Genomic DNA, 15,654 nt, shown 5'->3' on the forward strand with positions numbered 1-15,654 from the left:
CTCAATTGTGCCTTCAAATGATATGTTCAGTTCACAGATTGGGGATATGACAAGAACATATGCCATAAAACCAGGATGAAAAGTTGAAGTTAGTTATCAGATCTATTGTTAATTTTAAGATGCAGGTAAGGAAAATTTACCTCTTTAAATTAAGAAGACTGATCTGAAAAAAAATGATATGGTTATGTCTATATAGTTACCATATTAAAGATAAAATTAACCTTTATTCCAATGAAAGCTCTGTGGAATTCTTTTAGGGTAGGAAAATAAATGTCACTCCCCATTAAAATGAAGCAAATGCCTTATTTGGTCAAGGCAGCATGCATAATTTAATTAGATGCCCTAATATTCTGGAAAATGGCATGAAAGGGCAGCTCAAATATATTTAGCAGTTCTGAATTTTAGAGGTGTTATAGCCGGAAGAGGTGTGTCCTTACAGAATGCTTTATGATAGCCTCATTTCTGCTCATGACTACAGAGGGGTCTTAGGAAATTTCTTCTCCCCTAAAACTGCAGAGCACAGGAAGTCCAGTAGTGAATGGACGTCAAAGTTGAGAGGCAGAGATCTTGAATTTCATAGCAAGGATCTGAAGAGATCAAGGTTCACAGCTATCTGGAACGAGTCAGGGCTGCAGAGGATGTGGCTTTGGGGAAAGAGGGTAGAAGGAGAAAGAAAAGCTCTTGTAATTGAAATTCTTTGGGGGATGAAAAGTTTGATCTCACTTTTGTTTTCATGAATATAAGCGAATGAGAAAACTGATATCTTATTATTTGTAAAACCCCGAATATTTAGGCAAACCCCTAATTTAGGGTCAAAAGTCAGAATCAGATGAAATATATCAGTGTCATTTGAGTTTCCTTCCCTCCTGTAGGAGTTGATTTGACTCTACATCAAGGAGAGGATCAGTGAATGTGAAATGATGTAGATGAACTAAGAGCAATGACAAGAAGCTCCCCCATAGAACTTAATGAAAATCATGCCATTTATAGGCACCAGAAAGCATGAAAAACCAAAGGGAAATAGTCATAAGAGATTTGCAGAGCAATGTTCTCCAGAGTTCGAGAACATTAATATTTGTGTTGGCCAGACTTTTACTTGTTTAGTGTCAAAGCTGTCTTCTCTTATCTGCTTCTTGTTTTTAGATTACATATAGTAGATTACATATTATTCAGTATATTAAAGGAAGCCTAAGAATTTATTATATTTAGATGCATTTCGATGATTTTATACCTTGTTATCTCTTCCTGTGGGGTAAGAAAAGGCATTATTCTCACTTTTATTTTCCCAACTGATGATAGTGCTGGAAAATAGTCCATTCTCAATAAATATTCGTTAGCTGACTGATTCAATCTTACTGTGCATATTATAAATGAAGAAAACAGTGAGGCCCCACGTGGTGTCTCAGGCAGACATTAGGACAACTTCTCAGTTGCTCCAGGAAGTAAGAAGTCCCTCCAATAAAAGAGATGTGTCTTTTTCTATTAAGATGCAACTTGTTATATAAGTCATAGGGAAAGTGAGGCCTGTATACATTGATCTGGTGGTTATGATCAGAAGTTGCACCAAATCTGTCTAGAATGGAAGTTTGTTTCTATGGCCAGGCCATGTCAGATCTCAATCCAGGGAACGGATGTGTGGGGGATTGAAGGAAAGATGTCAGGAAACCCAGTGGTCAGAATGTAGCTGAGTATTAAGACAGAAGCAAGCTATGGCTTTGTAGAAAATTCAAGAAGTCTACCATCCACACTGCAGACTGCATCACTCTCCGTTCTTGCTGAAGATTGACTCTCTTGATTTCCTAGTCTATATTCTTGCTGAAAATAGACTTTCCTTCTTAGTCAATAGACTGGAGTGGAAATCTCTTAGTCACAGCTTCAAATTCCTAAGAAAAGGACTGTGACACACTGTGTTTAGATCAAGTCCCACTCCTGGACCCTCACATTGTGCTGGGTAATAAGAACATGACTGCTCCAGATGCAAATAAATATGTGAATGGAACTTCCCAGAAGTCTGGGGAAACAATCCAACAGGCATCTACGATATTCCTGCAGCCAGCTGCTGGCAGGAGGTCTGCCCTAAACGAGAAGACATACATCCTGTATGATTTCCATGTCTCCATTACTTTCTGGATTCCCTTGGATAGATTGAGTGCGTGGATTTTTTTTTTTTTCTGAGTATAGTTGTTTTACAATGTTGTGTTCATTTCTGCTGTACAACGAAGTGAATCAGCTCTATGTATACATACTGGATGTAGTAGTAGGACCAGGTCTACAATCACCTTAGTACTCAAGTTGGCACCCCATCCGTTTTCTCTCTTTTTTTCCTATCTAGACCAACAGCTCAGGTTCTCATACACTTCACTGATGGTTGTGCTCACTACATAGTCATTTCCGTCCCCACTGACTAAGAAGCATAGTTTTGTCATTTGCTTTTCATTCCCTGAGCCCATCTCTAATGCAAAAGCTCAAACTGGAAATTTCCAACATAACATTCGCCCATTAAAGCAGCCAACTAATGTTACTATTCCCCTCATACCCCACCCCCATACCCATGGAAAAAAATTCTCTCTTCAGGGGAGGGGAAAGAATGGTTCCATTTTCTTTTAAACGTTTCTTTCAAAGAATGTATTGTTCCCATTATATTGTATATTACTCTAAGACAAGTCCCCAAGAAGGATTTTTTTTCTCCTTGTTTCTAAAGTCTTTTAAAACTATCTTTGAAAGAGCACATCCAACCACCCATTTTTCTAACTGATATTTTCACTGCTTAGTCTCAAGCTTAGAAATGTGGAGCTTCATTGGTGGAACTTTCTACGTAAATTATTAATCCAATTTAATTTAAATTTTCATAAGTTATTAAAGGAGATTGCATGTGAATAGCCAGTTCTCAGCTTTGGTAAGTTCTAACTCAAGACAGTGGTAATGTGCAGGCTTTGTGTATTAACTTTCCTTAAGTAAAGCATGAAATAATTTCTTTCATCCAAGACAAAATGTGGATGGCAGATGCTTTTCAAAGGGTTTAATTAATTATCTCAATTTTAGGCCACCCAAGAGTTGGGAGTTGAGTTGGAAGTGAATATATAGATACAGCTCAAACATAATGTGATGTCTGGAAGGCCTAACAATTTTCATAATTGAAGACCTTACTGGGTAATTTGGTGTGTCTGTAAAAGCCACGTACTTACCTAGGTCAAGAGGCTGGAGTTGTAGAGTGAACTCGGATTCCTTGTGCCTTTTCTATTTTGTTTTCCAAGCTCAGTAGGTAATTTCTTAAAGTTAACTGCCCGTAAAACACTTGTTTTCATTCAATAAAGTGTCATGGTCTGAGTGATATTTTTGAAGATAAATAAGAAATAAGAGAAAATAAATCTTTGTAAAAGGAAGACCCAGGAAGACTAAAACAGCATTCAGCACAAGTTTCTATAAATACTTACAACCCCCTAAATAGGATTAAAATATTTCAATCTGACATTCTACCCTGTTACAATTACATGGATACTCAATTTATGCCAAGGAAGGTAGAACAGCTTAAATTAATCATATGTGTGATATTAGAAGAAACATGAATGCCCAAAGCAGAATGCAGTAGATAGTCACTTAATGGTGTTATTTGAAGATCATAAAACAATCTCACCTTTTATCAAAATGTTTCCTCTCCAGGTAGTCATTGCCAAAGATGTTCACCCCTGGATTCCCAATAGATAAATGTCTTACCTCATTATACTTATTCACACAGGTACCCTCTAGTAGAACAACACTACTGGGGAATGATCTTTAACAAAATCAAGCCAGCAGAACACTGAGCAAAGATTTCAGAAAAAAACAGTAGGTTATTTGCAAATTCATCTTGGCATCACAACAAACACAAACAGAGCAAAAATTATTTTTTTCAGCCCCACAGTCCAAGCGCTGAATGAAAGCATTCCAGAGTTAAAGTTGTGGATGAAAGATAAATGTGATACCTTGAATAGGTAAATGAGGGAGCAGGACTTTGATGAGGTACTGTGGAGGGGTTCAAGTCAATCTTTATAGATTCTGTTTTGTGGGTTTGCAGAGAAGGATTGCGGAGACCCTTCCTAACGGTATCACCTGGACTTTGGCAACTTCCTGAGGTATCAAATGCCAGCAAGATAGGACAAAACTTAGAGGGTGAGGGTGAGAATTGACAAGAGAGGAGAAAAAGGAAAACCGGGGATGGGAGAAACTCTCTCTCATTTGAGATGGTCAGTAAGCCCTGCTGAGTAGCTGGTGTCTACCTTATGTACTAATTTGATACATTTAAATGGTTTCTGAAGCTTTGATCCTCCAGTGTGCTCAGCAGGCCAGCATAACAGCATCACCTGGGAGATTGTAAGAGGGATGTGCAGACGCTAAGACCATGCCTCTAACCTACAGAATCAGTATCTCAAAGGATGTACGGATACATAAATTTAAAACTCTAATAAAGTAATGATTCTTTTAAATAAATAAAATTTTGTTCTTGTAATCTGAGACCAGATAATAATAATATATATATATTTTGGTTAATCTAATTCTAAAACTTAGAGTTTCTGTTCACAGGTTGTGTGCTGTCTATGTAGCTATTTACCTATGATTGGAAGAAAACAGAAAATATACTTTGCCTTTCATTAGCTAAGGCATTGGAAATTGAGAAATTTGAGACAAAGGTAGATCAATCTACTTCTCTTCCTTTTTCTACCTGATGACAAAACAGCCACAGGAAAACTGGAACACCAAAATAGTGAGTTTTGACTTTGTTCTACATGAATCATATGCATATTTGGGAAATCCTCTATGTCTGAATGTTTGACTTTTACATACTTGTAGGAAATGTGGTCATCACACCCAAGAGAGGATAAGAAACCAAGAAAAGTCAAAAGCATTTCAGTCACTTAAAGCCAAAAATCTAAGTTCGTGAAAAGGTTTGTCTATTACAGAGTTCAAAAAAAAAAAAAAAGAGGCACCCTTTTTACTATGCTTGGCGTAACTATCTAAGAGCTGACCACATAGCCCAATGTGGGCTCATTGTAAATTCAGAATGCTGGAGAAACTTCCTGCTCAGATAGCTTTCATTTTCATCTGATCCCAATTTTCCCACCCAAGATTCAGACCACCCATGACAAACAAACAAACAAAATTGCTACCAAGAGCTAATTTTATAATGAAAACAATTTGTATATAAATGTGTGAAATGCAGGACTGTCTGTGAACCCTCTCCTTTAGGATACAAGTTTAAGGCCAAGTTAGAAGTCTTAACAGAACTTCTTACGTTTTCACAGTCGTTATGGTTGTAAGTGTTGACGAGCAGAGACATGGTGCTCTTTCGATGTTGCATTAGGAGTTTCCACAAATCACATAATTTCCTAGACCTCAGTTTCTCTATACATAGTAAAGGGAATATCAATACTTGTACCGCCTTTCTCATTGTGTTATTGTAAATATCAACTATAACAGTGGCAATGAAATAGCTTTGAGGTGTGTTGAGTGCTGTATAAATGGAAGAAGTTGTCATTGGTGAGTGTGTTTTCTTAAAGACATTTTAGGATTTATAATATGGTATATATTCTGGGCTTATTTAATAATATGCAGTTTAACAGGCCCAATTCTGCCATCGATAACATTCATTCTTCAATAGATTTTCCTTTAGTAAGTTGAAAACAGAAATTGACCTTTTTAATGTACAAAGAAATATCTTTATGTGACAAAAACATAGATTTACTTTCTTTTTTTACTTTACGTGACTGGCCTTGAACAATTATAAAAGCACATACCTACAACTTTGAAAGAGTGAGTGAACATATAATCACAAAACTCATTTATTAGTCTTTATTTTATTTTCATCACTATCTCATTTGGGCATTTTATTCAATTTTGTTTTCTCAACTAATTCCTTTGTAAATGAATATATGTAATGGTTGTACACTATACTTAGAATATGGGGACTCAAACTTTGAACCATAGACACAACAAATTCCAGACACATATTCTAGTTAGATAGTTCACTGAACGTTCAATAGCAATATATTCTAGTTAATCTGTACAGTTGACTTTAGCTTTTAGCTATGCAAGAGTTTCTCTATTGTTTTCACTATGGAACTACGTTAATAATTTTTTATTGTTACACTTAGGTGATTCTTTCCCCTCAAATACATTAATTGAATTCCCTTATAATTATTTATGCATTCATTCATTCAGCAAATATACGAGTGCCTATTTTATGCAACACAATGTTCTAAGCACTGGGGGAAACGTATGAGTCATGTTCAGGTGAAAGGAGACATATAATAGAAAAGTGGGTTAAAATGAGATATTTTCTGATAGTATTAATTTCTATGAACAGAAAACAAAACCAGACCTTAAGTTATATACGTCAATAGATGAGCACCATTCTAGAAGGAAGTTTTCTCTGAGCAGTGACATTTGAAGAGAAACACAGGTGACGGACATAAAGGAGTCAGCCCAGGAAGACTGAGGGGAAGGGTGTTCTTGACAGATGGAACAGCTAATCCAACAGCTTGAGGAAATCCTGAAACACTAGGAAGGCTGGTGTGATTGCAAGTCGTGAAAGTGGGGTGGATACCAGGTGAGATCAGAGTGTCAGGTAGGAACAGTAATAGGGTGAAGCTGTGTCTTACAGGTCACAGCGAGGAACCAGGAGGTTAATAGAAATGTTATGGGAAGCAACTGGAGAACTCTAGGTAAGAAAGTGACCAGGTATATTTTGTATTTTAAAAGTTAGCTGCTGCGTGGAACACAGATCGTGGTGGGAGTGAGTACGTGTGCAGAATCAGAGAGACCAGATAAAGGTGGTTACAGTAATGGAAGTGAGAGGTAATAGTGGCTGGGACATGCATAGCAGTGAAAGATGTGGAGAGAGGCTATTGCGTTTAAGGACTATCTGGAAGGTAAGCCTCACAATATTCACTTATCCGTGGAAACTCAGGGGGAAGGAGACTCAAAAAAATGAGAAAGCCATGTGACTTGACCAACCTCATAATTTCAATTAGTTCTTTTAAATGTAGGAAGCCCTTACTTTTACAGATCCCTGGAAGAGGAGGAAGTATGTAAGAATACTCAGATTTCTCAGAAGTCCTCTAGTTTCAAGAGAAACAGATTTTAAGCCAGGGGAAAGGAAACCCAGTCCCTCCGAGTGTGCGAATGGGCTTTTTCAAGGCTCCCTCAGAAGAAAGGTACTGAATCCACTCTGTCTTTATACTCTAGAACTAGGATATTAGTTCCCTTGAGTGTTCTCTAAACCACTAGACAAATATAGTGCTTTGCTGATCCATCAATTTTACTCAAAGATTTTAAAGGCTTGGGAAGCCAAGTTTAATTTATACATTTTAATTTTTAAATGTATGTATTCAGTATGTACAATTTATATATTTCATTTTAAAATTTATTTTAAATTTTACGTGCTTTAATTTTAATGTATGTCATATATAGTAGCATTTGTAAACTATGAGGTAGAATTAAATATGTCCATGAATTTTTTCTAGATAAAATAGGAGATTAAAAAACAGGCTCCTCTGAGGACTTCAGGTTTTGCCTTAAGGAAAATAAGGGCCACTGAAGTGTTCCCTTTAAAAGATGGAAGATTTGAGAAAAGCTTATTACAGGAGGGGACATGGAGCGGGGATGACCCAGGCTGAAGCAGAGGGGAATCTGATCTGAAGTATTACTAATATTGAAGCATACTCACCAGGAAATAGATGGAGTGAAGTGGACAGAGTCAAGAGGTCTCTGGGTATGCTGATGAGTTGGATATGAGCCTAGGAAAAGAAAAGGAAGATTTAAATATTCGGCCCCAGTTTTCTGTCTTTGGTCCCTGGTGGTTTTATTCATGGAGATGAAAGTAATGAAGGTTACACAGATCAGAAGAGATGATGAAAATATTGAGTGTGAGGTTCTATGAGAACTTCAAGGGGAAAGGTGTGGGGGATCTACAGTTCCTCAGGAGAAAGGTCTGGGCTGCAGTTAGAAGGATGGAAATCATCTGTACAGTCATCATCAAAACCATGGAGGTGAATTAGTGAGAAGATAATAGAGCCTCTGAAAGGCTGAAAAATACAAACACTACAAACAAGAAGAGGAAACACAGTTTACCAAAGAGAACAAGAAGACATAAAATGATAGAAAGAAAACCAGGGGCACACAAGGCCAGAAGGAGAGACCGCTTCAAGAAAGAGGGAGTGACCGACTGCACAGAAGTTTTAGAGAAGCCAAGTAGCAAAAAGCCATGGGATTTAGCAACACACAGTCCTGGTGGTCTTATCAGCACAGCAGAGAGAAGACACAAGCCAGATTTCAGCAGGCAGAGAAATGATAGAAAAGAAAGTTGAAATTGTGTGTCACTAAATCTTTCAAGAAGTTTGTCCAGGAAGGACAGAATACAGAAGGGGGACCTGGTACCCAAGGCAGGGATTTTTAAGTATTGAAGAGAACTGAATACTTTTAAATGCTAGCAAGAAAGACTGAGTAGGCAGGGAGCTGTTGACAATGTGAGGAGGGTAGAAACATATAAGAAGAAGTTTCTGAGCAGGCAGGGGAGGTAACATCCTTGTACACGGGGAGTGATTTGCCTTGGACAGATTTGAAAACAGCTTTTCCATTGTAATGGGAAGAAATGAGGAAAGGACGAATCTTCATTTCGGTAAGTTTACTGGTGCCCCTGGAAATGAGAAGGCAATGAAACCTAGGAAGATGGATGGGACAGAGACAGACAGAGAGAGAGAGAGAGAGAGAGAGAGAGAGAGAGAGAGAGAGTGTAGAGCATTGTAGACAGTGAGAAAAGGAGCTGAGTGGGCAAACAGGTGTTATTCAGGAACTAGGCAACTTTGGACATGATGTGTTTATAATAGTCATACCCTTTACAGACATTAGAATTTGATTTGGCAGTTCTTAGAAGCCCAGATTAGTCTAGAGGAGATAATCAATTGGATTAATCCAAAAATGGGTTTTACCTGGTGGACTGGATGAGGCATCAGAAGGAAAACAGGCAAGGAAGTTGGGGCTATTGACCAGATGCTGTAGGAATTCATAAAATGTGGACTCTCACAGGGAAGGAAGTATGAAAGGAAAGGGAAAGAAAAATGGAAATGGGTGATAGATACGGGGAAAATGGAGGAGCCAGAGAGTTTGGAGAGACCAAAAAGGGTGAGAGGGAGGCGTAGTGATCAAGTTGGAAAGGTTGAAGGTGGTGGTTACAGAGCATGTGGGTTCATTTGACAATTTCAAAAGCAAACTGTCCCAACCTCTACGGTGCAGGCAGGGGTGACTGCGGTGGGAGTGGAGGTGGGAATCATCAGCACTGAAGAGGTCAGTGAACCAAAATAGTAGATAGTTGGATATATTGCTCTGTGAACACTGAACTAAACTGGGGGGAGAGTAGGACCAGTGATAAGAGACAGCAATAGGACCAGCGATAAAGAGAACCGGACGTCCGGTCCCCAGTGGGTGAGAAGGACAGAGAAGTTGATAGGTGATGGCCAGGAGGAGCTAAGTAAGCGTGTGCCAACACTGGGAACCTCAGCTTGGCCAATGTGAGCGCGCCCCATGGTTAATCTAGACCAAAAGTGGGGAGAGTCTGTGCTCTCAAAATCATTTCCCTCCTGTCCTCCAGTGTCGGACTCATTTACTTTGACATTATTTTATTTTATTTAAAAATATTTTTTTTATGTGGACAATTTTTAAAGTCTTTATTGAATTTGTTACAATATTGCTTCTGTTTTATGTTCTGGTTTCTTGGCCACGAGGCATGTGGGAATCTTAGCTCCCCGACCAGGAATTGAACCTGCAACCCCTGCATTGGAAGGCAAAGTCGTAACCACTGGACCCCAAGGGAAGTCCCCGTAGAGTTTATTTTTAAATGTTATTTTTAACACCTTAGCATTATCTTACCCGATTTATTTTAGATCCGATAGCTTACTTGTGACTTGATCACTGCAAGACAAAGGGAAAAAAATCAACACATATTTATCTCATCTCTACTATGGTAAGCATTATGAGGGATGAAAAAAGAGTGAGATACAGCCCAGTCCTTGAAATATTTTCAATAGAGAAACTTAGTGAAAATAGGATAACATAACATGATCACATGGGTGCTATATGAGAAGGCAGACTCGGAAGAGCTCTGGATGGAAGGAGGTGATGACAATTTGGGGGAAACTAAGTACCACTCAAGGAAAGAAAAAAAAAAAGGTCAAAAAACAAGAAGACAAAAATGATCTTCTAATTCTACCTATCTACCTATGTTTAACTGAGCCCAGCCACCCTGTCCTCTGAGCGACAGCAGTGTGTACGTTCAACACCACAGGTGAGGATGCTGTCATATTCCTTGAGTAATTATCTCCAGTCTCCACACAGATCCCACGAGGGCAGGTGGTGTGAATGGAAATGTCCTTTAATTGGTGTGATTGGGGCTGCAGCGGAGACACATTAAGGAAACTCCACGTGGACTCTTGATATTGCCTTGGCTGACATGGAATTTTGATGCTATTTTGGAAAGGACCCAGGATTTGCCTTATCCTGCTTTTTGATGTGTTTTCAAGCTCTGGACCGGCCGTAGGGCACCTAAGGCTCAGAATGATGTGCTGGGTGAATTTGTTCCTTCAGTAAATGTGGAAGCTTCTATTGCTGCAGGATTCTGTGCAAGGCCTCTTGAGGGGCCGCAAAGGCAAATACGGCTCCACAGCTGCCCCTCTAAGGCCGATTTATAGCCACTTAACAGTAAGATGTGGGTCTGAACCAAGCACACCTATACGACTACAGTGGATAGTCTCCATATACATGAAATATTCAAATCTGTTACACCAGAAAGGGAAAAAAACAAACTTATTCAACACCGTGATGAAAATCCATATAGTGTGTCAACTAGAGGAAAGTTGGTTCGAATCAAGTACCACCAATTACCAACTTTATGAAACTGAGTGTCTGCCTCATTTCCTCTTCTCTGAAATGGAGATAATAGAATAGCTACCTCGTTGATAGTTGTAAGGATTGAACAAGGTGATGTGAAGTGCTTGGCTCATTACCTGGCACACACAACAGGAAGGTATTTACAAGGGATGACCACTATTATTTTGGAAGGCAATATCCCTGGCTGAAAAAGTTGACATGAAATCAGTCCAATATGGGTTCACATCAAGAACTACCACGGTAGTAAAGCATCTGAGTCTGTTTTTGCCACCAAGAAATGAAAGTGATAAAACTGACCCTAGGAGTCGTTGTAGCAATTAAACAAGAGTGACTGGCTCGTAGTAGGTTTGCGAGAAAAAGCAAAGCAGTACTACTCACTTTGGTGTCGCCTTCATTTACTTTACATAACTCTGTGAATCCTGGATCCAGGTAAATGAATAGCGAGGTGTTACCTGCCAGAGTCCACCTTCCTCACCTTTGACAACCTTTACACTGGGAAGATGGGATGTGATGGTCTCTAAGGATGTGACGGTCTCTAAGGGAACTCACACCTCTAAATCTAAATCTAAAAACCAGAGATTTTTACGAATCAGGTGAATTAAATAATGCTGGGATAACCGAAAAGCACCTTCTGCCTGTCCATTTTATGGTCGTGTTGCATTATCAAAAAAGGTAAATTAAAGAATGGTTTTGGAAAAGTATACTTCTTCTTCATCCCTGCTTAGCTGAAGCTTCTTTGCTATTGTTGTCTTTTAATATTTTCCAGTGTCATTTTCCCCCCTACATTCTCCAAACTGTAACAGCCACTCAAAAAAAGTTAATTCTGTTTCTGGGTGTCAATAATGAACAACTTAGGCTGTTGAGAACTGCAATTAAGCTTCTTTCAACATCAAAATAAACTCTGAAAATTCATCATCGAAGAAAAATTGATTTGTGCTTCCAAACACGACTGAGTTCTGCAAAGAAATGAGATAATTTACTTTCTGTCACTTCCAAAGTTAACTGGGGAAACACACAGACACACACACACGCACGCACACACACACACACACACACACACACACACACACTTTCCTGACAGGCAAACAGGCAAATCACAGACAAAACTGCAGGGCAGGGGGATAAAAAGGAAAAAAAAAAAATCTTGAAAAAGCTGGGCTTCCAATCCCCTCCCACCAGCCTCTGTGAAAGATGACTTCAGTCCCTTTCTTAACTAATTCTGTCACTGTAAAATCCTACAGTCATTCTTCCACACATAAAGGACAAATAAGCTGGAGAGGAGGACCCAGATGCTTTCATTTTTAACTATTCACCAATGGAGGAGAAGGCAGAATGCCTAAGCTATGTTTCAGTGGCCAATAGGATAGCTGTGTATCTCCCACATGACTCACTGCCCCTGTCTTTCACATGGGCTGTAATTTAGTTCAATTCAGAACTGCAGATAGTACAGCCTTCACAGCAGCCAGGGATGCCTGGGCACAAGTGCCTGAGTTCCGAGGGACTTTGGGAAACACTTTGCTAACTCTCTCCTGCCTGGAAACCAGGATTCTGCACCTGCCTGATGGACAGTCTGGCCAGAGCCTCAGCCGTGCCCCCGGGGACAAGGAACTAGCACAAATAACCGTTTGGAAATTGTAAGTATCCATTGCTTTCCGTCCAGTGTGTTGATGAGAATAGTTTTCTGTCATAAGCTTCCGATATGTGAAGATTTTTTTTTTTTCTGAGCTACTGTTATATGTGTGTCTTGAAGGGTGTTCAGCTGGCAGGAGAAGGTTTCAGAAACAATTGTTGCATGCTTGATTCGGTGAAAGAGAAAGAATGAAAAATAAAAGTCAGGCATTCCAAGAGTAGCTGCAGGAGGCTGCACCTCAAACATCGCTCCAGCGCGCTGCTTTGTTCATAAGAAAAAATGAAGGCACACACATATGTACTTACTTCACTTCTTTTCGCTCTTAATGCCTAATCAGATTTGATCTGTCCCCAAGAAAAATAAAAGACAAACTTTGCTGACTTTATTGATGAGGGCACCATCCACTCTCCAGACATCTGACAGTTATTATAATTAGCTATGAAAGACGGCTAAGACACTTGGGGGCAAATAGCTCTTAAATTCTGAACAATGGCTTCAAGCCAAGGCTTTCTTTTTATTTATTTTTTAACCACCACTTGTCATGTTCTCATCATGATAAGAGGCTGAACTGGTTTTAGGGTTTTCATCCACAAAATGTGAAATCAAGTTCCGGCAGAAGGGAAAGACTACTGAAAGCGGCCAGTGCAAAGACAGAAGAAAAAGACAGCTTTCTGTCTCGGGATTCAGCCTTCCATGTATAAAGATTTTTTTTTTTTTGAAATTCCTAATAGGGTGGAGTGAGGACGTGGGGGTGGGGAGGAAGCATGCGGAAGCTGCTTTTATAGAAGAAATGCTTAAAGAATAAAGGAATTTGGGATTTCTTTCTACTGGCACGCAAGGGTAGGGTTAGCATCGAAGTCACTTTCATGGTAAGATTTTTGTTTTTTTGATGGAGTTTCAAACAGAAGCAACATACAAAGCAGTTTTCTTAAATTATTATTTATAAAATAATTGGAAACAAATGGGGGAGAATGATCCTGTACTATTGCTTTCTTTTTACATTCAGCGAGGGGAATCCAGCAATGCATTATGCCTTCACTTCTAGAATCATCCAAATCCTTAAAAAGTTATAAGCTAAGTCTCCTAAGAAATTAAAAGGTAAATCAAACCGATGCGATTTTTCACTGATGAAGATCTGGACCGGCAAAACCTTCGACCCAAAGGGAGTTTGGGAGAATACCCTGTCCTCCTCATTTTTGAAAGAGAATATTAACTCCATCAATTATGGAAAGGAATTATTCAAAGGCTCCAGACATAACTAATTATGGCTTAAAGAGATCTGCCAGAGCAGAGCTCGTGTTCTCATTATAAAAGTCTAAGACGTTAGAAGTCATTTTTTAAAGAGGACTTGGACACACGTTTTCGCATCATCTTTTTTAAATACACCATTTTTTTTCTTTGTCTGCTCTCCTGTTATCCACACCTCCCCCATCGCCGCCCACTGTGCGCCGAGACACCTGAAGGCCAGACATAATGATCAACAGAGCCCCAGCCTGTCTGGACCCCAGCCAGGTCCCCCCTCTACAATCAAGGAGCCTGCACGCAATGCATGCCCGGCCTGTCCCACTGCTCTGTGCAGATCCGGGATGGAAGTCTTACACAGACTGCGGAAAGATTAAAGACAACAATATCCCCTTTCTCCTACCCCAGACAGCCTCAATTTTTAACCCTTTCCTTGCCTGGAAAACCAAGACGTCTTCTCCGTTCCAATGCAAGTCCCCAGGGACTCTGTAACACACGCACACTATTACACAGATGCCCACGCCTCATTTGGTTATAGAAATCGCATCTCCACAGACCCACCGGGGTATTTTAGGATTAACAGCAGTGCTCACTAAACAAAACACGATTTGCTGGTGTGGGAAATGCAGTTTTGAATGAACTTGAGCTGTGTGAAATCTGAAGAAAGTCAAAGGTCTGTGGAAAGATTCTTGCAAACCTTGCGGAAGGTTATAGCATTTCTGATGATGCTCTTCTTTAAGCATCTCTCTCTCTCTCTGTCTCTCACTCTCTCCACACACACACACACACACACACACACACTCCAGAGACACACTCAGCCAGGCACGTATATCATTCTATCGCAGAGAAACCCAGGTTTGCTGATGATGTCATCACATATAAAATTTCGCCTTTGTGGGCAACATTTTCAATCACCTAATCAATTGCCAATGTATATGCTGGGTGTGTGCCCGTAGGAAGTTCTCATGTCTGTGGGGTTAACCGACACCCACAGGAAAGGACTATTTTATTTGCAGCTATCTTTCTTTTGAAGATGTGTTATGGGGCGGTATGGCCATATTTATCAAGACATATGTAGTCAGGCGGAGTTTCCTGGTTCTGGGAAGCCTTATTAACATGCTGGGTGAACATTTCAGAGGTGGCTGAATTTCAATGATGCGAATAGGATGTGGAAATGGGGAGCATTTTGAAATCATTTGGATAGAAAACGCTATGACACTGATATCTCTTATGACTTGGTGATTTTTATTTGACACTCAAATTTTTGTAACCTATTAAATCATTTTTACTATTTACTTATTGCATAGAGAATTCCTATATAAATGATTCTTTAGAAGTAATGCTCTTTTCATGTGCTTTGGGTTAGATGATAGTTGGATTAAAATTTTGTGGGCTGGTACAGCGTTTGTATTTATTTTCAAGTCTATTTTATGGGTCTTAGGCTAAACAGTTATTCACCAAGCAAGTGTTCAGAGTTTTAATGACGTGTATGTTTAAGTACATGATTTTATTTTACTTAACTCAAATAGAACAAAGTTTAATAATCTTAACAAAATACATTGCCATATCTGAGATATAAACATAGAACAACTGTATATGTGTAACGTCTCAATTACCAAGTTTTGGTCTGTAGTTTAAATTAAACTTCATTAATATAGAATGACTGGGTATACTTACCAGTTCTTACATACTAAGTATTTGACACATTATTTTCTTAATTTTGGAGTTTGCTCTTAATATTTCTTTCTTGCATACTTAAAGGATTAATTTTGAAAGGATTTGCAAGTCATATGTACATGAGCAGCAGTATTTATTTGTCAACACACAAATTAATGAGATTAATTTGCTGATGTAGTGTGTGATTC

The 15,654-nt window shown here is 39.1% G+C and overlaps 1 long non-coding RNA gene across 3 annotated transcripts in view; it reads left to right on the top strand.

Annotated features, from left to right (window-relative positions):
- Positions 1–12,341: 12,341 nt before the first annotated feature.
- Positions 12,342–15,654, top strand: part of LOC132596797 (uncharacterized) — a 110,013-nt gene continuing 106,700 nt past the window's right edge. For all 3 annotated transcript variants that reach the window (XR_009562814.1, XR_009562807.1, XR_009562809.1), the window contains exon 1: positions 12,342–12,551. This is a non-coding gene — a long non-coding RNA (uncharacterized lncRNA). The remainder of the gene's footprint in view (positions 12,552–15,654) is intronic.

This window comes from Globicephala melas, chromosome 1, assembly GCF_963455315.2.
Source record: "Globicephala melas chromosome 1, mGloMel1.2, whole genome shotgun sequence".
Taxonomy (NCBI): domain Eukaryota; kingdom Metazoa; phylum Chordata; class Mammalia; order Artiodactyla; family Delphinidae; genus Globicephala; species Globicephala melas.